The sequence below is a fragment of the Phyllobates terribilis genome, unplaced genomic scaffold (assembly GCF_046119375.1).
Source record: "Phyllobates terribilis strain yellow unplaced genomic scaffold, ASM4611937v1 Scaffold_3__8_contigs__length_932513732, whole genome shotgun sequence".
NCBI classification, from domain to species: Eukaryota; Metazoa; Chordata; class Amphibia; order Anura; family Dendrobatidae; genus Phyllobates; species Phyllobates terribilis.
In genome coordinates, this window is record NW_027362763.1 from 336,587,746 (window position 1) to 336,610,219 (window position 22,474).

The following is a 22,474-nucleotide window of genomic DNA, read 5'->3' on the forward strand; positions in this document are numbered from 1 at the left end:
AACATTCTGTATATTATACAGTATGTTCATGTATACCCCCCAGGGGTAAATGATTTTCTGCCCATGCACTTTATAAAAAAAAAAAAAAAAAAAAAAAAAAAAAAAACACACACAGCTTGAGCTACACAACAATTTTACAAGAGAATTGGTTCACATTGCAACATTTAGGATAACGAAGCAAGCTGCTAAAAGTGCAACAGTGTTGGATTTTTGCCACTTACTTGTCATGGTAGAAGCACCTTAAGTGTCACAATGTAACTCCATTCAGTTGTATTACGCTATAGCGAACATTGGCAGCGCAAAATGTCTCAGGGTAAAGTTGTCATGTAGCTTCAGTCTAATTACATTTAAAAACTGCAACAAATGGTAACAGTAAGGGCTCTTTCACACGTCACTGTCCGGTACGTGTGGTGACAGTTTACACACGTACTGGAGACACTGACACACGCAGGCCCATTCAAATCTATGGGTCTGTGCACATGTCAGTGTGTTTCTATGGACCGTGTGTTCAACAGGTAGGTATGTCCATTTTTACACGATGCAGTCTGAAAAATGTCTCACGCTGAGCACACACAGATGACATCTGTGTGTCAGTGTGACACGTACCAGCACCTGGGAATCAGTGTTCAGTTAGTGCTGTTCCCAAGCGCAGAGTCTGAACGCTGCCCTCATCATTGGCCCTTGCTCGCGCTGTGATCAGCATAAGCAAGTGACAATGTTGGGAGTAGTAGTCTGCTCCCGCAGTGTCCATGTGTAAAAAACTAAAATAAGATCCTTATACTCACCTGTCCGGAGATGTCCCCCGCTGAAATCCTCTGACCGCTGATGCCGAGCAGCCGGGGAGAATGAGCCACTCCAGCGAGCGGGGCTCTGCACTGAGAGGAGCTCACTGAGTGAAAGGACATTGCTCCTGAGCTCAGAGCAGCTTCGGGACCAAGCTCGCTGGAGCAGCTCATTCTCTATGGCGTCAGCGGTCGCATGGATTACAGCGGGGGACATTTCCGGACAGGCGAGTATAAAAGGATTTTATTATTATTTTTACAGTTGGACACTGCGGGAGCAGGCTACTACTTGACTACGTCTTGACAAAGAGCACTTGCCGCTCGAAATGCGTCGAAAAATGCCTGCATTCTTTTTTGTGAACACACAATTTTAATCTTTGCTTCATATACCTTGGAAAATAAAATGCACTTTTTTGGACTTTATCTGTGAACTGGACTTTTTTACTTTCTGTATTGGATGTTGCGCCCTGCCCAGGTGCCTCCTGTGCTCCAGAAGTGAGGAAATGCAGGTGGTAAGCTGGATTTACTTCTGTGACTTGACTACTCCCGATATTGTCCCTTGCTCGTGCTGATCACCGTGCAAGCAAGGGACAATGATTAGGGCAGCGTTCTGCACCCGGCGCTTGGGAACATGCACACAGGTGCACATGGACATCTCCATTACCGGAACTATCCAGACACGTGAAACCGGCCTAAGGTTATGAGACCATTTTTTTTTTAAGGCAGTTAAGAACAAGTTTGAGTGGAAACTGCTGAGGAGGAGTTTTTCAAACCCTGAACCCTCACCTTTTTTTTCAAAATACAGTAGTTTTACAATAGAAATGAGTAGTATTCCAAGAGGTGTAATTCAGATGTCAATTTTTCACATGTGTTTTATCCATGATGTACACAGATATACTGTGAAAAACATGGATAAAACACAGATTTATGTACCCATTATAGTTTATGGGGCTGTTCACATGTCAAAGAGCTAGAAATCTATATTAGGGATTCACTCCCTCAGGTAGGCAGTGGGTAGCATTCACACAGGCAATGCAGTTTAGTCCAAAGAGGTGCAGTTTTATTGCTTTCATAAAGCTCCAAGGGATTCAAAACCAAAACCTTCCTCTTCTGGGCACAAGGGTATCTCAGCAAATAAACAGTTCACATATGTCAGCGCAGGCTCACCCAAATAGATTACAGTACTTTCTCATGAAGTAAACTTCATACACAGAAGAGGCCCAATCGCACCAGTCTCCGTATCCAGCCAGGGCTCCAGCAGCTTCCCATGCCAAACAGAAGTGTTCAACTCCGGGCACAGTTCACACTTAACAGGCTGCTTCTGCCACACGGTTCTCTGCAGCCCACAAGCTTTCCCAGCTGACCCATGTAGTCTCCATTCACAGAGAAACTCACCAGCACACTCGACTGCCCCAGCCAGCAGACTGACACCTAGAGACCACAGGCTTTGGTTCCTAGTTAAAGCTAGGCAGGTGAATGTAATTAAGACCTGCAGTGCTAGGATTTAACCCAGTCCTACCTGGCTTTGCTGATGTGTAAAAATAATATATCCTATCTATCTATCTATCTATATATATATGACGCGCCCCCTGGGCCAGTGTTGTTGGGGATACCCGGAGCCGGATCAGATGGGGGTTGTAGTCTCCGAGTGGCTGTGACCCGGTCCGTGCCCAGGGTGTCAAGCTCAGTGTGTGGCAGTCCTTATAGATGTTGCTAGATGTTCTTTTGTGTCGACTACGCCACCCGTTGAATTGCGGTCAATACGGCCGCCGCTGCAGCAGGGTCCGCTGAGGCTGGTGATGTATGTGCAGCTCAGGTAGTATAACCCCCAACGGGAGGGGTATAGCCTCAGGGGGTCAGTTGCAGAGGATGGGGGTTGTGGTGGTGCAGCGGGGATGGAAATGAGACTCAGAGTCGGGCTGTGCAGTTCAGGGTTTGTTTACTTACTGCAGTTGTTCTGGTCACTCCGGCCTTAAGTGACCACCCGAGCCGTGCTGCGTCCACCAGGTCCTGGACTCGGCCAACCCCCAGGTGATTCTGGAGCGTGGTCCTGAGCTCCCTTTCTGTCCTGTCCTCTTCTCTGGCCTTCCCCACCAGGGATCCACCTATGTCCGGCTCCCTCGGGCCTCTTGGTGGTAAACCCTTGTCTCTGGGTTCCCTGACCCTATTCGTGGTCTGCCTTCCGGGTGGATTTAGTGGGTGATCGTGGCAGATCGGTCCTGCCCACGACCTCCGGTTCCTGGCTAAGGTGTGCTGTAGCCTCTGCCAGCTTGGGATCCGGTACCCTGTTGCCAACTCTTCACCCTCTGGTCTAATTTGGGCTCTTGGAGTTCCTTCTTTCTCCCCCTCTGGATCTTTCTTTCTCCTCTCTCTCTCTCTTGGCCTTGGAGCTGCTCTTCCCCTCTGCTCTCTTCCTCTGCAAAAGACCCTGTCCTAAGATGGTGCCCACCTTATATACTCCCTCTATGTGTGAGCTCAGGTGACCAGCACCCAATGAGCTCCTAGCACTACCCAGACTGCTCCCCCTATCTGCCCCTACACTACTGGGATGTTCCACCCCCCTCCCACTCCAGCCAGGAACAGACTCTGTCGTACCTGCACATTTCTCTAGTGGGAGTACCATCGGTCTGTTCCTCGGAAATGGGATGTGTGTAGTGCATGCAGCTAACTGAGCTCAGTTCCACACTCCATCCTTACCCGGGAGTGGAATATCACACCTCTGGGTTGAGGTGCAATACCCCTGTAGCAGCCGAATCCTCAGGGTGCTACATTCCCCCCTGGTAAATCACAGCACGTCCTCGGGCTGTAAGATATAAACAAAAACATCCAAAACATACAATTTTTTCATAAACATAAACATATAAAACATATAAAACATCATCAGCAGCAATAAACTTTTCATATAAACATTCTTGTTTCTGGTTCCTCCGGTCACGGTGCAACTTGTGACCGGGTAAAGTGCGACAGTCTCTTTTGGAATTAAACAGTTCCCTATAAAACCGGTAGGGGGCGCTTTAGGAAGCGCAACTATATACAAGGGAAATATGGCCGCTCTCAGTCCTCGGCCAGGTATTAGGGAGGATTGACCGCTCTCAGTCCTCGGTCAGTGGGAATAGGGACACACGGGATTAACAGTTCACTCTTGGCTGGTCCCAACGGGGAACATATTTTAAATAAGTAACAGTTCTTGGTACCCCGACGGGCAACTTTATACAGTCTCTCTCTACCGTACTTCAACGACGGCGTCCTCCTGCTCTTTCTTTAGATTCTGTTTGTTTCAGACCCGTCCGGGTCCTCTTGCTCCTCCTCACACCGCAGCTCCTCCTCCGTCAGCCGGTGTACATGGAGGGCGTAGGGTCCTTTGGCACACTTGTGCCGGGTGAAGGTGACCTCGTCCCCTAAATACAGGTCACGACCTCTGTGTCCCTCCGGTAGGTGGGACTCAACGTCTCTCCTGGTCACGAAGACGTCGCCTGGGGTGCGGTGATCCCTGATGAAACCCCACCCATGCTGCAGATTGAACTTTATCACAGTCCCGATGGTACGGGGACCATGCGCTGCACGGGGGTTTCTCCTGGTCCGGCTCTTCTGCTCCGCGCTCCTTATTTGGGCTTGTTGTTCCCGGACCCGCCTCTCTCTCCGCTCCCTCTCAAAGACCTCGAGCTGCTGGCGGCAGCACTCTGCACGCTCCGCTGCGGCTGCCCGAGTCTCCTGAGTGAACCCCATGAGGTCTTCTCCGGTGGGATCCCACTCAAACTGGGTCTCTTCTAGCGGGGGCGAGATCCTCTTCATGGGCTTTGGAGCCGGGATCAGGGGTTCGCACATGGCCCTTGCTTTTTGCAGCTCCAGCTGGATGTATTCCTGGGGCCATACGAAGGGCTGCCCATCCGGGCACGTATGCTGGGCGAACAGGTCCTCACCCAGGTGCGGTACTTTAGGTGTTATGGGCGCCGTGGTGGTAGCGGCGCCCGGGTTAACCAGGCCTTGCGACCAGGCCTGGGGCACCTTGAAAGTAAAGGGCACCGTAAGAACGGCGGTGCCCTGTGTTACTTGGCCCTGCGACCAGGCCGGGGGCTCCGCGGAGGTAGGGGGCGCTGTTGGTATTGCGGCGCCCGGGGGTACTAGGCCTTGCGACCAGGCCGGTGGTACTTCCTGCTTGGCCACGCTCGAGGTCGAGGCGTGTGACGTCACAGGGGTCGCGGCCGCGGTTTCCGGTTGAGGCCTAGTCGGCGGCGGTGACGATGCAGCGACGGGCACGGCAGGGGGAATTTCGGGCTCTGCGACGGGGAGCTGGGGCAGGCACGCGGTTTCCCGGCTCGGGGTAGAGACGTCCCCTTTACCTGCCTCCATTCGTTCGGCTCCCTTCTCGGCGCCGTCTCCGGCCTTCAGTCCTCCTGCGCCATCCTCAGAGGCAGTCTGTCTCCTCGTCTCGGGTGGCGTGCTCCGCTGACGGATTTCGGTCTGCTGGGCCATCTCTCGGCTCCACTCCGCCAACGTCTCTCGCTGTACCCGGGCCATCCTCCGTGCGAGGCCCTCCAGCGCGGTCTGTGCACACTCCCGGTCTCGGGGGAGCTGTGCTAGGATCTCCAGCAGGCCTTCTGGAGTGGCGACCTGCAACAGGCTCCTGACCACTGGGTCGGTGCTGCCTGGAGTGGCGGCCCGCATCAGGCTCCTGACCGCTGGGTCGGTGCTGCCTGGCTCTCCCTCCATCTCCGGGTAGGCCCTCTCTGGACTCTCTTCCAGACGTCTTGTCTCCGGGTGCGCTCTCTCCAGACTGCTCCAGGCGACACCCATCTTTGTTCTCTCCTTCTGTCTCCGCCCACATCGAGGGTGGTCCCGGGGCAACTTGGTGATTGTCAGTTCCAGGGGCAGTTCTCTTACGCTGATGGACACTTCCAGCATCACAGTCTCTGTTGGTGGGCGCGGTTTCCGCTTTTGGCGCCATTCTTCGACCTGGCCCACGATGGGAGGTGGCCTTTTGCCACCCTCTGGCACGCCCATAATGGCGTCCGCTCTTCCAAGGCGGGAAATCTTTGGAAATGGCGGGAATCGTCTCCCAGTGGTGGGAAACTCCATGGATGGCAGGAAAAAGCTGCAAATGGCGGACAACCGGCGGGAAACGACCTGTGATGGGGTCCGTTGGCGGGGACCCTCCGGAACCGGCAGCAGACTTCTTTTTGAGGTAACGGTGAACTTCTCTTCAGGCACGCAGTACCCGGTTGTTGCGGGCACGTTATCCTGCCGACTACGCCAAAGTTGACGCGCCCCCTGGGCCAGTGTTGTTGGGGATACCCGGAGCCGGATCAGATGGGGGTTGTAGTCTCCGAGTGGCTGTGACCCGGTCCGTGCCCAGGGTGTCAAGCTCAGTGTGTGGCAGTCCTTATAGATGTTACTAGATGTTCTTTTGTGTCGACTACGCCACCCGTTGAATTGCGGTCAATACGGCCGCCGCTGCAGCAGGGTCCGCTGAGGCTGGTGATGTATGTGCAGCTCAGGTAGTATAACCCCCAACGGGAGGGGCATAGCCTCAGGGGGTCAGTTGCAGAGGATGGGGGTTGTGGTGGTGCAGCGGGGATGGAAATGAGACTCAGAGTCGGGCTGTGCAGTTCAGGGTTTGTTTACTTACTGCAGTTGTTCTGGTCACTCCGGCCTTAAGTGACCACCCGAGCCGTGCTGCGTCCACCAGGTCCTGGACTCGGCCAACCCCCAGGTGATTCTGGAGCGTGGTCCTGAGCTCCCTTTCTGTCCTGTCCTCTTCTCTGGCCTTCCCCACCAGGGATCCACCTATGTCCGGCTCCCTCGGGCCTCTTGGTGGTAAACCCTTGTCTCTGGGTTCCCTGACCCTATTCGTGGTCTGCCTTCCGGGTGGATTTAGTGGGTGATCGTGGCAGATCAATCCTGCCCACGACCTCCGGTTCCTGGCTAAGGTGTGCTGTAGCCTCTGCCAGCTTGGGATCCGGTACCCTGTTGCCAACTCTTCACCCTCTGGTCTAATTTGGGCTCTTGGAGTTCCTTCTTTCTCCCCCTCTGGATCTTTCTTTCTCCTCTCTCTCTCTCTTGGCCTTGGAGCTGCTCTTCCCCTCTGCTCTCTTCCTCTGCAAAAGACCCTGTCCTAAGATGGTGCCCACCTTATATACTCCCTCTATGTGTGAGCTCAGGTGACCAGCACCCAATGAGCTCCTAGCACTACCCAGACTGCTCCCCCTATCTGCCCCTACACTACTGGGATGTTCCACCCCCCTCCCACTCCAGCCAGGAACAGACTCTGTCGTACCTGCACATTTCTCTAGTGGGAGTACCATCGGTCTGTTCCTCGGAAATGGGATGTGTGTAGTGCATGCAGCTAACTGAGCTCAGTTCCACACTCCATCCTTACCCGGGAGTGGAATATCACACCTCTGGGTTGAGGTGCAATACCCCTGTAGCAGCCGAATCCTCAGGGTGCTACATATATACACACACACACACACACACACACACACACACACACACACACACACACACACACACACACACACACACATATACACATACATACATACATACATACATACACACACACACATCTATCTATACCAGGGGTCCTCAAACTTTTTAAACACGGGGCCAGTTCACTGTCCCTCAGACCACTGGAGGGCCGGAATATAGTTTTTTTTAAAAAAAACTATGAACAAATTCCTATGCACACTGCTCATATCTTATTTGGACGTAAAAAAAACAATACAGGAACAAATACAATATTTAAAATGAAGAACAAGTAAAGTTAGATAAACCGGTATTTCAATAGGCAGGTAAATGTCCCCAATAGGCAGCATAGGTCCCCAATAGGCAGGTAAATATCCCCAATATGCAGGTAAATGTCCCCAATAGGCAGGTAAATGTCCCCAATAGGCAGCATAGGTCCTCAATGGGGAGGTAAATGTCCCCAATAGGCAGCATAGGTCCTCAATGGGCAGGTAAATGTCCCCAATAGGCAGCATATGTCCTCAATGGGCAGGTAATTGTCCCCAATAGGCAGGCTATTTCCCCCATATAATGCCCCATGCAGGCTGTCACCCCCCCCCCCATATAATGCCCCATGCAGCATGTCACCCCCCCATATAATGCCCCATGCAGGATATCACTCCCCTGTCATTATAATAACCCATTCAGGGTGTCACCCCCCCCATATAATGCCCCATGCAGCATGTCACCACCCCCATATAATGCCCCATGCAGGATGTCACCCCTAATAGTATGTCCCATGCCTCCATACACTAAAAAAAAAAAAATGCAATACTCACCTCCCTCCTCCTCACCTGCTGCCGCTGCTCAGGTCTGTACTCCAGTGTCGCCCCGCTCTGCGCTCCCTGTGATGGCTCAGGGGAGGGCGCGGTGTAAAGACGTCACTGCACCCTCTGACCTGACACGTCACAGGGAGCGCGCACCAGGAAGATAGCGGATCTGTGGAGGCACGGGGAGAGGTAAGTATCCGGCTGCCGGGGCCCTGAGCGAGCAGGGGGGGGGGGGAAGAGCACAGCTCTCCTCTGCCCACAGCTCGGCGGGCCGGATAAAAATCCTCCGCGGGCCGCATGTAGCCCGCGGGCCGTAGTTTGAGGACCCCTGATCTATACAAATCTATGGGTCTGTGAAAATCAGGGACACCTGTTAACCCCTGAACCCCAGGGCCATTTTCGATTTTTCATTTAAATTTTTTCTTCCCCTTCTTCCACAAGCCATAGCTTTTCATATTTTCGGCAATATGGCCTTATAAGGACTTGGTTTTTATTTGCGGGATGAGTTGTACTTTTGAATGGCACCATTGATTTTACCATATAGTGTACTGGAAAATGGGAAAAAAATACCAAACTGATGAGCAAAAAAAAAAAGTCAGTTTTTGCATGCTTGAAAAATCAGATGGCTGAATGAGGCTTAAGTAGTTAAAACATGCTCTCATACCCCTTGTTATGATAGACCCTCTAATGCAGGGGTAGGGAACCACTTGCCCACAATGACATTTTCTGCAGTCCCCAGGCAGATTCCTGGGGATTGCAGTGCACAGGCTGACAGCTGCATTTTGCCAGCCCTTTAAACCCTTCTTGCACTGGGAGCAGAGGCGCACAGTGTTCACAACTGAATACACATGCATTGAAGAACTGGTGGAGTTAGCTCGCAATGCACTCCCTTCCCACAGAGACATTGGGGCTAGGGCTGCAGTATAAGCACAGTTGCCTGGCCCCCGAAGGATGGTAGAAATATCCAAATGGCCCTTGGCAAAAAAAAAAAAAAAAAAAAAAAAAAAAAGCTTCCTCACCCATGCTCTAATGTTAGGAAGCTCCAAGTGAATAATACTATAGTAAAAGATGCATGCATACAGAGCAGTTTTCACATGGGTCCACCGCCCTCCACACCCCAGGAGTGATCGTTGACCACAGTGGCAGATCCAATCAATATACAGTCAGTCATATGTATTTGGCTGAAGTACGTAGATACCGAATATAGAATGGCCTGGAGTGACCTAGTCACCAGGCTAGACTTCTCTGGTCGCCATCATGATGACTGGGTTTTCGCCAGCCCTGCTCTTCAAATAGAAAAGTAACAACTTTTCATAACCCATAGAAATAGAAAAACATCCAAAAGAGATCATGTTAATATTTACACCAAAGTACCTGAAAATGTATGTACAGCAATGCTTTGATGTGACCTTATTAAATAAGGAAATCATTCTTCAAACAGAGCGGTAAGGAAACGCAAATCCCTATTATTTTACAAAGTGCAATAACCAAACAAAGGACGTTTAGAGATTATATTACCAGAAGTCATTTTTCCTATGAACAGAGAGGGCCATTTGTGACTATACTTCTTACACTCCAGACACTTGGCAGAGTATTGGGTTCTGGAATTTCCCATGCTCTGCATTAAAACACAGCAAAGCTTGGTAGCCATCCTTACTCAGCAGGGCACAGCTGTGCGGGGAGCAGGAGGCGGCCCTGCTGCCAAATGCAGACTTCAGTTTGGCAACTAGTATAGTTGGAATTCCCCTCCCTGAATACAGGACCTATATCAATGAAAATCAGAGGAAAAGACCATTTCTATTCATTGTTTTACTGTACAATAAAAATGAATTCAGCTTTATTGTGCATCTCAAGCATAAGATGTGGAACTGTTAGTGGGGGACGAGACGGGACATTTCAGGTTCTGCTCATTTAAAACTAAGCTGCAAAATGCCTCAATTAATTAGCATATTACATTAAAGTTTATTTCCTATGCATATTCTCTTTAGCAAAAAAAAAAAAAAAAAAAAAAAGGGGGGGGGGGGGGGGTTTCTTTTTTAAAAGCAAAGTCAAGAGAATTCGGGTCAGAATCTCCTTGGCATGTTTTAAAATGTGGTTGTTCCTTACCCTCCTATAGATTATTACATATGCAGAATGCAGTTGACCTTCACCATCTTGGGTTTTTCAGTTTGTGCGTTTTCGTTTTTTGCTCCCCTTCGTCCCAGAGCCATAACTTTTTATTTTTCAATAAATGGCCATGTGAGGACTTGTTTTTTTTGCGGGACGAGTTGTACTTTTGAAATACACCATTGATTTTACCATATAGTGTACTGAAAAATGGGAAAAAAAAATTCCATGCGCGGTGAAATTGCAATACAAAAAAAGGCGCCGTTTTCCGAGATCCGTAGCATCTCCATTTTTCGGGATCTGGGGCTGAGTGATAGTTTAATTTTTTTTTTTTTTTTTTTTTTTTTTTTTTTCGCAACAAGCTGACTTGATTGATACCATTTTTTGGATACAAATGATGTTCTGATAGTCTTTTACTGCAATGTTGCGGGGACCAAAAAAAAAAAAAAAAGTAGTTCTGGAGTTATCATTATGCCGCTTACCAATCAGATTAATTCTTTTTATATGTTGATAGATCGGGCGTTTCGGAATGCGGCGATTCCAAGTGTGTATTTTATTTTAGTTTTTTTTTAATTAATTGTGGCAAAAAGGGGGCGATTTAAACTTACATTTTAATATTTTTAAAAACTTTTTTTTACTGGCTTCAATAGTTTCCATGGGAGACTAGAAGCTGAGATCATCCGATCGCTTGTGCTACACATAACAGGGCTTCAGCTCTGCCATGTGTAGCAAAAATGCTCATCTGCTTTGAGCGCCGGTCACGGAGCTGCGCTCATATCAGTTTGACAATGACAACGACGGGTCTCCTGCAGACCCCGGGATGTCATGCCGATCCATCTGCGCCCCGCTATCAAGTGACAGGGATGCTGATAGGCGGAACTAGTGATGTGCTTCCGATGCCATGTTAGATGCCTCTGTCGGAGTTTGACCACGGCATTTAACATGTTAACAGCCGCGGGTAGTTTGCGATTCCACCTGCGGCTGTTAGGGGTAGTGTTGAGCCACCCCCGTAGTGTTCGAGTTCGGTTCGGTTCGTCGAACACCCGTGTGTTCGTCGAACTGTTCGTCGAACACCTTCGAACACCGTTAAAACCAATGGCAGGCAAACAAAAACACATAGAAACACATAGAAAACACCTTCAAAGGTGTCCAAAAGCTGACAAACTGCTCAGAAGACATAACTAACACATGGAAAAGTGACAAGTACATATAGTCATGCGAAAATAAAAAAGAGGTGGAGGAGTAAAAGGAGGGGGAGACACAGATATAGGCATGTCATGCCCTTCTAAAATCCAAAAAGTGAGAAGCCGACACGGCCAGTCTGCTCCTGCCCGTGCCACCTCCGTGTCGCCGGGTTTGTGCCAGAGCCGCGGTGAACCCTGACGGCCAGCCCCCCTCTCCAAATACTGGTGCCTGTCCGCTGGTGGGTCGAGCGAGCCCCCCTGTGGTGGAGGCAGCTCTAAGCTTTTTAATTTAAATGGTCTCTCTAATTTGAATGAATACACTTTAAATCCATTTACAAGGATCTATTGGAGGGCAAGTCTCATGCCAGCAGCCGCGTAATTCCAGCTCCAGTAGCGTCCACTAAAGCTGCTGCAGTTAAAAAGCTTTTATAAGGATCGAGCTCGGCTGTCCACCGCAAGGCATCCTACTGCCAGTCCCAGCCCCTATGCCTTGGGGTGCCTCCTGATGCTCTTCACTGAGTATCCCGTGGTCCCGAAGCATTTCCTTTGGAAAAATGAAGTGTCCAAACTACAGGTGGTGTAGCTTGCTTAACAGCCGGGATAATCCGCTGACTAGCAGACCCTGCTACTAGGCACAAAGTATTTCCTGGGCTAGATGCAGTTAAAAATTTGTAATTAGATACTCTCGTTGGATGCTGAGAAAGCATTCCATAGAGTCTCCTGGCACGCCATATATGATTCTCTTAAAAAGCTTGGGGTAGGGGTCTAGGGGACCCTTTTATAGCCAAAATCACGGCCCTGTATCGCAATACGTCACCTAGGCTGAAGATAAATGGAACTGTAGCACCCTGAGGGCTCGGTTGCTACAGAGGTATTGCACCTCACCCAGAGGTGTGATATCTCACTCTCAGGTAAGGATGTAGTGTGGATCAGGACCCGACACCTGCATGCATTACACCACATTGCCGTGGGGCAGGGCGACCAATATGCCCCTGAGATGGGCACGACAGTCCCTGTCCCTGGCTGGAGTGGGGGGAGGGAACACTGAGGAAGGGGAACCCTGTAGTGCAGGAGCAGGGAGGAAGCAGTTCCTGGGTGCATTGAGAAGGGAGTATAAAAGGTGGGCACCATCTTAGTTCAGTGCAGAGAAGTCTGAGCAGAAGTGGCAGGGAGCAGGGGCTCTGCATGAGTTCTGCTCCGGAGGCGGGCCTAGTAACAGAGGCCCAGGCCTGGAAGAGGGAGAAGGATGGAAGAGGAGAGGATAAGGCTCCAGGAACGAGGAACGAAGGGATCTCAGGGGTGCGGACGGGCGAGTCGCCACCGCACGCCAGAATCCACCTGCGTGGAGGGGTCAGGCCAAAGGGGGAGACCGGTCCCCGAAACTAGTGGAGGCAGGAAACGACCCTCAGCTAGAAACAGGAGGCTGTGACATTTTATGTGGCGCAGCCCCTCGCTACACCCGCTAGGAAGGCACCACATAGGGTCAGGGAAACTGGCGCCAAGTTTACCAAGAGGAGGCCCGAGGCAGCCGGACAGAAGGGTTGGTAAGAAAGGCCAGACAAAGGACACACAAAGGGGCTCCTGTGAAGCGCTCCAAAGTTATCTGGGAGTTGTCTGAGCCCCTCACCTGGTGAGCACAGTACGACGTGGGCAGCCGTTACCTGCAGACGTGGTCTGGATAATAAGAACTGTGAGTAAAGGCCCTGGACTGCATCACTGACTCCGTGTCATTACTGCTGCTGCCCTGCACCATCACCCCCATCCTCCGCATACACTGCCCTGAGGCTATACTCCTCCCGTGGGGAGTTATGCTACGCTCTGCTGCACCCACAACACCAGCCTCAGCGGTCTGCCCTGGAGCGGCGGTTCACTCTGACCGCAATCCACGGGTGGCGTAGTTGGACATTTAAACATCAAAACCACATAAATAGTTCCGCCACTGGTTTGACTGCCCTGAGCCACGGAACCGGGTTGCCGCCACGGAGACTACAACCACCAGCATCCACCAAAAAGGGTCCGGCTCCGGGTGTCCCAAGGTCCAGGGGGCGCGTCAGAACATTTTCATCACCTTTCACAATCACCAATGGGACAAGGCAGGGATGTTCTCTGTCCCCTCTCTTATACATCCTAGTGACGGAGCACCTGCTCTCATCAATTCGCCATAACCCCAATATTAGGTGGATTGAGGTGGGAGGCACCGAGTACAAGTGCTCTCTATTTGCTGATGATGCCCTAGTATATATCACTCAATCACATATATCCATCCATGCTGTTATGGCTGAAATAGATCACTTTGTTACATGGTCAAATTTTAAAATCAATGCAGCGAAGTCTGAGGCCCTCGATGTCTCCCTCCCCAAATCCATATAGAATTCCATCCAGTCCAACTTTCCCTTTGCCTGGCCCTCACAGGGTATCAAATACTTAGGAATTCCTATTCATAGAGACCTCTCCCATCTATGTTATCTTAATTTTGGGCCCTTTATTGAACAACTCCATACAGACCACGGTTGGCAAGTTAGAACTGTAAGATTCACTACGTGAACCACTGGTGTTTTGTGGAAAAGCACATGTACACTGTGTTCCAAATTATTATGCAAAAAGTGTTTAGGAGTGATAAGGGAAGAATTTGTTTGTTTGTCAGTTAAACTCATTGATGGTGATGTGTGTCAGGGCTCTTTATATCACTGTAAGCAATTGCAGACACCAGTGCTAATTAGTTTGGCAGGTGTGTCCAATGAAAGGCAAGACTACTTAAGAAGGCTGTCTCACATTATTAAGCAGCCTACATTTTCTGCCAAAATGGGAAAGAAAAAGGATGTGTCGGCTGCTGAGAAGCAACAAATTGTGGAGTGTTTAGGTCAAGGCATGACTACAATCAACATTGTGCGATGATCAGGATGAAGTGTCTTGGCAATCAAGAAGTATGTAGCTGATTCACAGTACACACGTGTGCGTGCTGATAAGGGCAAATTGAGGACTCTTTCCTACAGGCAATTACGTCAGGTTGAAAGAGCAGCGGCAAAAAAGCCTTGTCATAGCAGCAGACAAGTTTTTGAAGCTGCTTGTGCCTCCAACGTCCCCCGAACAACAAGATGCAGGGTCCTTCAGAGGTTTGCAGCTGTGCATACGCCATCCTGTCGACCTCCTCTATCCACTTCACACAAGCAGAAACGGCTCCAGTGGGCCAAACATTACATGAAGACTGATTTCAAAACTGTTTTGTTCACGGATGAGTGCCGTGCAGCGCTCAATGGTCCAGATGGATGGAGTGGAGGATGGCTGGTTGATGGACACCCCACGCAAACACGGCTACAGCGCCAACAAGGAGGAGGTGGAGTAATGTTTTGGGCTGGAATCATGGGGAGAGAGATTGTCGGCCCCTTTAGGATCCCTGAAGGCGCTAAAGATGAACTCCATAATGTATGTGGATTTTCTCAAACAGCACTTCTTGCTGTGAAATACACGGTTCTTCTTGAACCATGGCAGGATCATTTTTCTGCATGATAATGCACCATCTCATGCTGCACATAAAATATCTGCATCTCTGGCTGATATGGGCATAAAAGGGGACAAACTTATGGTGTGACCCCCATGCTCCCCTGACCTCTACCCCATTCAGAACCTTTGGAGCATCATTAAAAGGAGTGTCTATGATGGCGGGAGGCAGTTCACATCTAAGCAACAGCTCTGGGAGGGTATTCTGTCCTCATGCAAAACAATTGAAGCAGAAACCATCCAAAACCTGACAAATTCAATGGACGAGAGAGTTCAGAAGCTCCTTTCGAACAAGGGGTCCTATGTGAAAATGTAACATCACCTAGAATAAAGTTTTGAGTTGAAAACTGTTTGATTTCAGTTTCTAACAACCTGCTAATGCTTATAATTTCAAAAATGACCATTTTTTTGGTCTTTATTAAAATGAAAAGGTTGATCGAAAAGTTTGGGGGATCTAAGAGTGTGGCAACCCAGTAGTCATGATTACTTCGAATTCTGACAATATGAGGGTCATGCTGCAGGTAGTGCAGCAAGAAGGCACTTATGTGTCTTGCGCATCTCGGAGCCCCAAAATTATTTTCCGGGCTAGATGCAGCTAAAAATTATTATTAATTTTAAATCTGGTGAAGCTTTAGTATAGATGGCCTAATAGGATCAGTGCTGCACACTGCTACAAAGCCCAAATTATTTTCCAGTCAAGATACAGATAAATATGATTAGTAATTTGAAAGCTTAAAACGGTTGGTAGGGTGATTTTAACCAATCATCAAGCTTTTACTCTCCCCAGGATGACACAGGGGTAGAAAAGTCGTTTCGGATCCATGATTTGTTCATCTTTATGAACGTGAGTCTGTCTACATTATCAGTGGAGAGCCGCGTGCGCTTATCTGTCAGCACACCACCAGCAGCGCTGAACACACGTTCAGACAGAACGCTGGCTGCGGGGCATGACAAGATCTCCAAGGCGTAAGTGGCTAGCTCAGGCCATTTATCCAGATTGGAAGCCCAAAAAGAGCAAGGGTCCAGTGACACAGTCGTGGCTTCAATGTTTACTTGGAGATACTCCTGTACCATCGTCTCTAGGCGTTGACTATGTGTCAGACTTCTTGTCTCCTGTGGCCTTGCAAAGGATGGGCTAAAAAAGTGGTGAAATGATTCCGCAAAATTGATGTTACCAGCAGATACTGTGGTTCTGTTACGGTTTGAGTGCTGAACACTTGACGGTCCCACGGTTGGCAAGTTGGAACTGTGAGATTCACTACGTGCACCACTGGTATTTTGTGGAAAAGCACATGTAAGATTCTGCAACAGTCTCTGCTGATACTCCTGCATGCGTGCATCCCTTTCTATGGCAGGAATAATTTCTGCAAATTTACTTTTGTACCGGGGATCTAACAGTGTGGCAACCCAGTAGTCAGGATTATTTCTAATTCTCACAATTCAAGGGTCATGTTGCAGGTAGTGCAGCAAGAAGGCACTCATGTGTGTTGCGCATCCAGGAGCACCAAGTCCCTGTTGTGTTGGTGGCGAGGTAACAATCATGCTTCCTTCCTCTGTCCTCTCCCCCCAACCTCACACAACAGAAATGTGATCAAGGTCTCCCTCATCTGATGAGTCTTCCATCAGTTCGTCCTCCACTTCTTCCTGGGCTCCTGCACCTTCCTCACTAGTTTGGCTGCTACCATGCGCCCTGGTAAAACCATCTCCCCCACCCTCACATGCCTGCCGCCTTGGTGCTGCCGACCGTCTGGACCTTGCAGATGTTAGCCCTTCCGCATACAACTCCTCCTCCTCTACTTCCTCCACCTTCTCTTGTGCCACCACCTGACTCCGAATTCTGTTTAACATGTGCTCCAGCATGTAAATCACCGGAATAGTCATGCTGATAATGGCATCGTCAGCACTAAACATCTTCGTCGCCATTTCAAAACTGTGCAGAAGGGTGCATAGGTCCCTGATCTGAGACCACTCCTCCAGCGTGATTTGCCCCACCTCTGGATCTCGTTGGCCCAGGCTATACGTCAGAACGTATTGCACCAGGGCTTGTCGGTGCTGCCACAGTCGCTGCAACATGTGCAGAGTTGAATTCCACCGGGTAGGCACATCGCATTTTAGCCGGTGAAGTGGCAGGCCCAACGACTTCTGTAGAGATGTAAGTCGCTGAGCTGCGGGATGCGAACGGCGGAAGTGAGCACACAGCGACCGTGCCCTCTGCAGAAGGCCATCTAGTCTGGGATAGTGGGCGAAAAATTGCTGGACAACCAGGTTCAACACGTGAGCCATACAAGGCACGTGTGTGACATTGCCCCGGCGAAGGGCCGCACCCAGGTTTGCAGCATTGTCGCACACGGCCTTCCCTGGTTTCAGGTCCAGTGGAGACAACCATTCATGAAATTGGTTCTCCAGAGCTGACCACAACTCCTCAGCTGTGTGACTCACATTTCCCAGACATTTCAATGTAAAAACCGCCTGATGACGTTGAGCCCTACTGCCAGCATAGTAAGGAGGTGTGCAGGATCCCTTCTGCGCAGTTAGAAAGCTTGTGGCATGACCAGACAGGCTTTGGGTGCAGGTGGAAGACCGAGAGGAGGTTGAGGAGGCAGAAGCAGTGGTGGAAAAATGACATAAAGAGGATTGACGCACAACTCGTGGGGACGGCAAGACTTGGACAGCAGCCCCTTGTCCTGCTGTCACCATAGTTACCCAGTGCCCAGTCAGCGACATGTAACGCCCCTGTCCATGCCTACTCGTCCAAGTGTCTGTGGTGAAATGCACCCTGTCACACACAGAGTTTCTCAAAGAAGCGGTGATGTTGTGTGCGACATGCTGGTGGAGCGCAGGCACACCTTTCTTTGAGAAGTAGTGCCGACTGGGCATCTGGTACTGGGGCACTGCGACGGACATAAGGTCTCGAAAATCCTCTGTGTCCACCAGGCGGAAAGGCAGCATTTCTGTAGCCAAGAGCTTGCAGATGGTGAAATTCAACCTCTTAGCTTTCTCATGGCTAGGAGGAAATGGTCTTTTACTTGTCCACATCTGAGGGACCGAGGGCTGGCTATTGTGCTTAGACGGGGTTGATAAGGGTGTCCCCGGCAAACTGCCGGTCTGTGAGGAAGATGCAGGCGGACATGTTAGGTTGCCTTGATCCAAAGGTGGTGCTATCGATGTCGGACAGCGCTCAACACCAGCTGCTTTTACCACCTCCAAAGAAAATGATGACCTGCCAATCACGCTGGCTGTTGCGGGTAAAGAGGTGGCAGGTCTGCGCCCCAAAACAGGTGTGACTGCTGTCCCCCCAGTCACAGAGGATGAAGAGGCCGCGAATGCACAAGATATGGCAGACGGTGGTTGGCCCGGCCGGCTAGGCCGCATTGTAGCACACTGAGCTTCCCACTGCAACTTATGCTTCATGTCCATGTGCCGGTTCATGCATGAAGTACTCAAACTATGTATTTTTTGGCCTCTACTTAGCTTTTGCTGACAAATGTTACAGATAACACGAGTTGGGTCATCTTTATCGATCTGAAAAAATGCCCAGGCTATGCAAGGCTTAGCACCCATGCGACCTGAAGAGCCACCACGACTTGTGGTGAGAGGCAGAGTTGTGTTTGAGGATGCAGTTGTTGACGTGCTTCCAGTACTACGTCTCTGTCCAGGAAGGCGCAACCTGACCTCGTCGTCACTAGCATCTTCCTCCACCTCCTCTGCTGACCTCATCTCTTGGCTGACTGTGGGTTGACAGTAAGTGGGATCTCCAACCTCATCATCATGACCCTGTGCGTTATCACACCCGTCGTCCTCAGAGCCAACCTGTTCCTGCCCTGACAAAAAACTAAAGTTGTCGCTCCAATCAGGTATTTGAGTCTTATCATCGTCTTCCTCATTGTCTCCACCAACAGGAGTTACAGTTTGGGAATGAGGGTCTACATTATGGTCAGAACCTTCTGCGTCTGGTCCTGGATCCGACTCAAAGATTCTGGGCATCAGTGCAGATCATTTCCTCGTCTGGATTCACAGAAGCGCTGGAGTCGACCTCTGATTCCCAGGCTATAGTATGAGTAAACAGCTCTGCAGACTCAACCATCTGTTCTACCTCATACTCAGACGGGCAGCTGGAGATTTGGGAGCTGTGAGGAAGCAAGTGCGATTTGGGTGACACCTTTGAGGACTGGAGTATTTGTGATGTTGAAGTTGATGTGGAGGAGAGCCCACTTAAAGGAGCACTTGATATCCGTTGAAGCACCTGCTGTTTTTGTGCCTCATCTGGAATTTGTAGCGATTGGCGTGGCCGTAAGAAAGGGATCTTATCACATTGTCCGCTAAAAGAAGTAGACATTTTAGTTTGGCTGGAAGATGGTCTTTCTTCTGCAGATGTTACTGTTGCTTTAACACCTACCCCACGGACACAACCTTTTTTCCCCTTCCCAACACGCCTATTCCCCTTTCCACCAGCAGCAGGCCTTTTTCCACTCATTTTGGTGGTTAACTAATTCACAACTCTGGAGTTGTTTGCACAAAAAAACAATGGATGGTAACCGAGCAGAGCTGAGTGGCCAAACTGTGGTATTAGGCCAAAACTATTGGCTGGGTTAGATGCAGAAAAAAATATATTCAGTTTGCAACCTGATGGAGGTCAGTATAGATGGACTAATAGAACAAGACCCACACACAGCTAGAAGCCCAATATTTTTTCAGAGGTAGATGCAGAAAAAAATTATATTCAGTTTTTGCAACCTGATGGAGGTCAGTATAGATGGATTAATAGAACAAGACCCACACACAGCTAGAAGCCCAATATTTTTTCAGAGGTAGATGCAGAAAAAAATATATTCAGTTTGCAACCTGATGGAGGTCAGTATAGATGGACTAATACAACAAGTCCCACACACAGCTAGAAGCCCAAATATTTTTTCAGAGGTACTGTAGATGCAGATACAAATTATTTTTAATTTGCAACCTGATGGAGGTCAGTATAGATGGACTAATACAACAAGTCCCACACACAGCTAGAAGCCCAAATATTTTTTCAGAGGTAGATGCAGAAAAAAATATATTCAGTTTGCAACCTGATGGAGGTCAGTATAGATGGACTAATACAACAAGTCCCACACACAGCTAGAAGCCCAAATATTTTTTCAGAGGTACTGTAGATGCAGATACAAATTATTTTTAATTTGCAACCTGATGGAGGTCAGTATAGATGGACTAATACAACAAGACCCACACACAGCTAGAAGCCCAAATATTTTTTCAGAGGTAGATGCAGAAAAAAATATATTCAGTTTGCAACCTGATGGAGGTCAGTATAGATGGACTAATACAACAAGTCCCACACACAGCTAGAAGCCCAAATATTTTTTCAGAGGTACTGTAGATGCAGATAAAAATTAGTTTTAATTTGCAACCTGATGGAGGTCAGTATAGATGGACTAATAGAATGATGCTATGCCCAAAAGATTTTACTTCACTAGGTGCAGTAAAAAAATTGGTATTCTATACACAGGTGGTATATCTTGCAGCACAGATAGGCTACTCCACTGACTAACACACTCTGCAATAGGCCAAAAAGGATTAGCTTTGCTAGATTCAGCCAAATGCTGTGAAAAAAACTTGCACAGCACTGGCACAGACCTGCCTGGCAAAAACTGATAGGAACTGATGTAACCTAGTCCTGAAAAGGACTCCAATTACAATTAGTCTTTACTCCCACAACCTATCTATTTAAGAGCACAGACCTGCCTGATAAAAGTCGTAGGAAATGCTGTAACCTAGTCCTTAAAAGGACTGCAATCACAACTATTCCCTACTCCCAAGCTATCTGTATATTTGTGCGAAAATTGGCTTGAAATTAACAAGGTATAGCGCACACTGCAACAGCGGTGCAGTCTAACACGCAGCTGCAGCAGTGAGAAAATGGTGGCGACGGGGAAAATGGCTTGGTCTTATAGGGCAAGGACATGTGACATACACTGCCAATGACACATGCCCTTGTTTGTGTGAAAAACAGCAGTTCGCTCCGTGTGTGCGCTGCTGATAGGCTGACAGATTGCACCTCCCCACTGCAAATGCGGGAAAGAGAAAAAAAAATGGAGATCTTCATTGTTCCTGCAGAGATCCATCCCCTGCCCCTCCCCCCGCCCCGCTGTACACTCAAACTGCGTATTAACATTAATTTTCATCATTACTGAGAAAAAATCCAGTTATGATTTTGGTGCACGAACAGTTATCGAACATAACCTCGAACAGCCGAATTTTTATCAAATTGTTCGTGTTCGCCGAACGGCTCGAACACCGCCCAAAACAGCTCGAATTTTAGATTGGCTTACAGTTCGAGTAGAACAACGCTCATCTCTAGTTAGGGGCACATGTCAGCTAATGAAATCAACTGTCATGTGCCGGAGAAGATGTGGGCTCAGTGCCAAAGCCCGTACCAAAATAGGGTAGGCGACCTACGACGTACTTATACATCATAAAGGGGTTCTTTTTCATTTAAAAAATAAAAATTCTATAATGGAAAAAAAAAAAAAAAAACACTTAACTGTAGTACAATCGTTAAAAGGATTTTTACCGGGTGTTTGCGTCTCCATTGGAGAGCAGCATGAAGTAGGGCCAAAGCACAAATTCCAGCACCGAGTCACTTACAGGGCTTCTTTCTGTAGCTTTGATAAAACACTGCATTATCTGCCTTAGCTCTGCTAGTCCTCTCAATAATGAGCTGTTAATATGTAGCCCTCCATATTCATGAGCTCTGGCTTTTGCTCCTCATCACTGTTTGGCATCTTTCTTTGCTTTCTGTCTATGCTGTATACACAATCAATGGTGAAAGGACAAGTTCTACTCCAGCACTACAAACTGAAAATAGCAGCAAGATAAATGCAACGTGATTTACAATGTACAAAATTATAGCATGGCTAAATTGCTGCTACATATTAGGACTAGTAAGGAGAGATAATCATAGTATAATGTAAGGCTAAGTGCCCACGTTGCGGAACTGAAGCATATTTTTTACGCTTCTCCCTGGCGGGAAAATCGCATGCGGATTTTACATGCGGTTTTCCCGCCAGGTAGAAGCATTTGTGAGGCGTCTTTGCAGCGTCTTTGCATGCATTTCCGCATGCGGGTTATCAAGCACTTCTCCAAGTGATTTTAGCATCACTTGGAAAAGTACTTGACAACTTGTTCACACTATATAAATCCATGCAACCGGCATGGATTTTTATAGTGTGACCAAGTAATAGTTAAAAAAAAAGAATCAGAATGGTAAAAAATAAAAAAATAAAGTTTATACTCACCTTCCGATGCATTCTCTGCCCCGTCCGGAGTTTTGAGCGGCTCACGCTGTTGTGTGCAGGACCTGCGGTGACGTCATTGAGTCATGTGATGGGTCATATGACTCAATGACGTGGCAGGTCCTTCACACAACAGCGCGACGGCGGGAAAACACCAGGAAGACATCAGAAGATAAGTATAAACTTTATTTTTTCTTTTTTTTACAGGTTCTTTGGTACCCAGGTCTGGATGAGAGTCTCCTCTCATCCAGACTTGGGTACCATCCGCACATTGATTCCGCTGCGCTTCCGCAAAATTAATGAACATGCTGCGGATTTTTGACCGCAGCATATACGCTGCG

General features: G+C 48.8%; 1 protein-coding gene across 5 annotated transcripts in view; it reads right to left on the minus strand.

Annotated features, from left to right (window-relative positions):
- The window catches only part of TP63 (tumor protein p63), a 343,415-nt gene that overhangs the window by 209,829 nt on the left and 111,112 nt on the right, over window positions 1-22,474 (minus strand). The window lies entirely within an intron of this gene.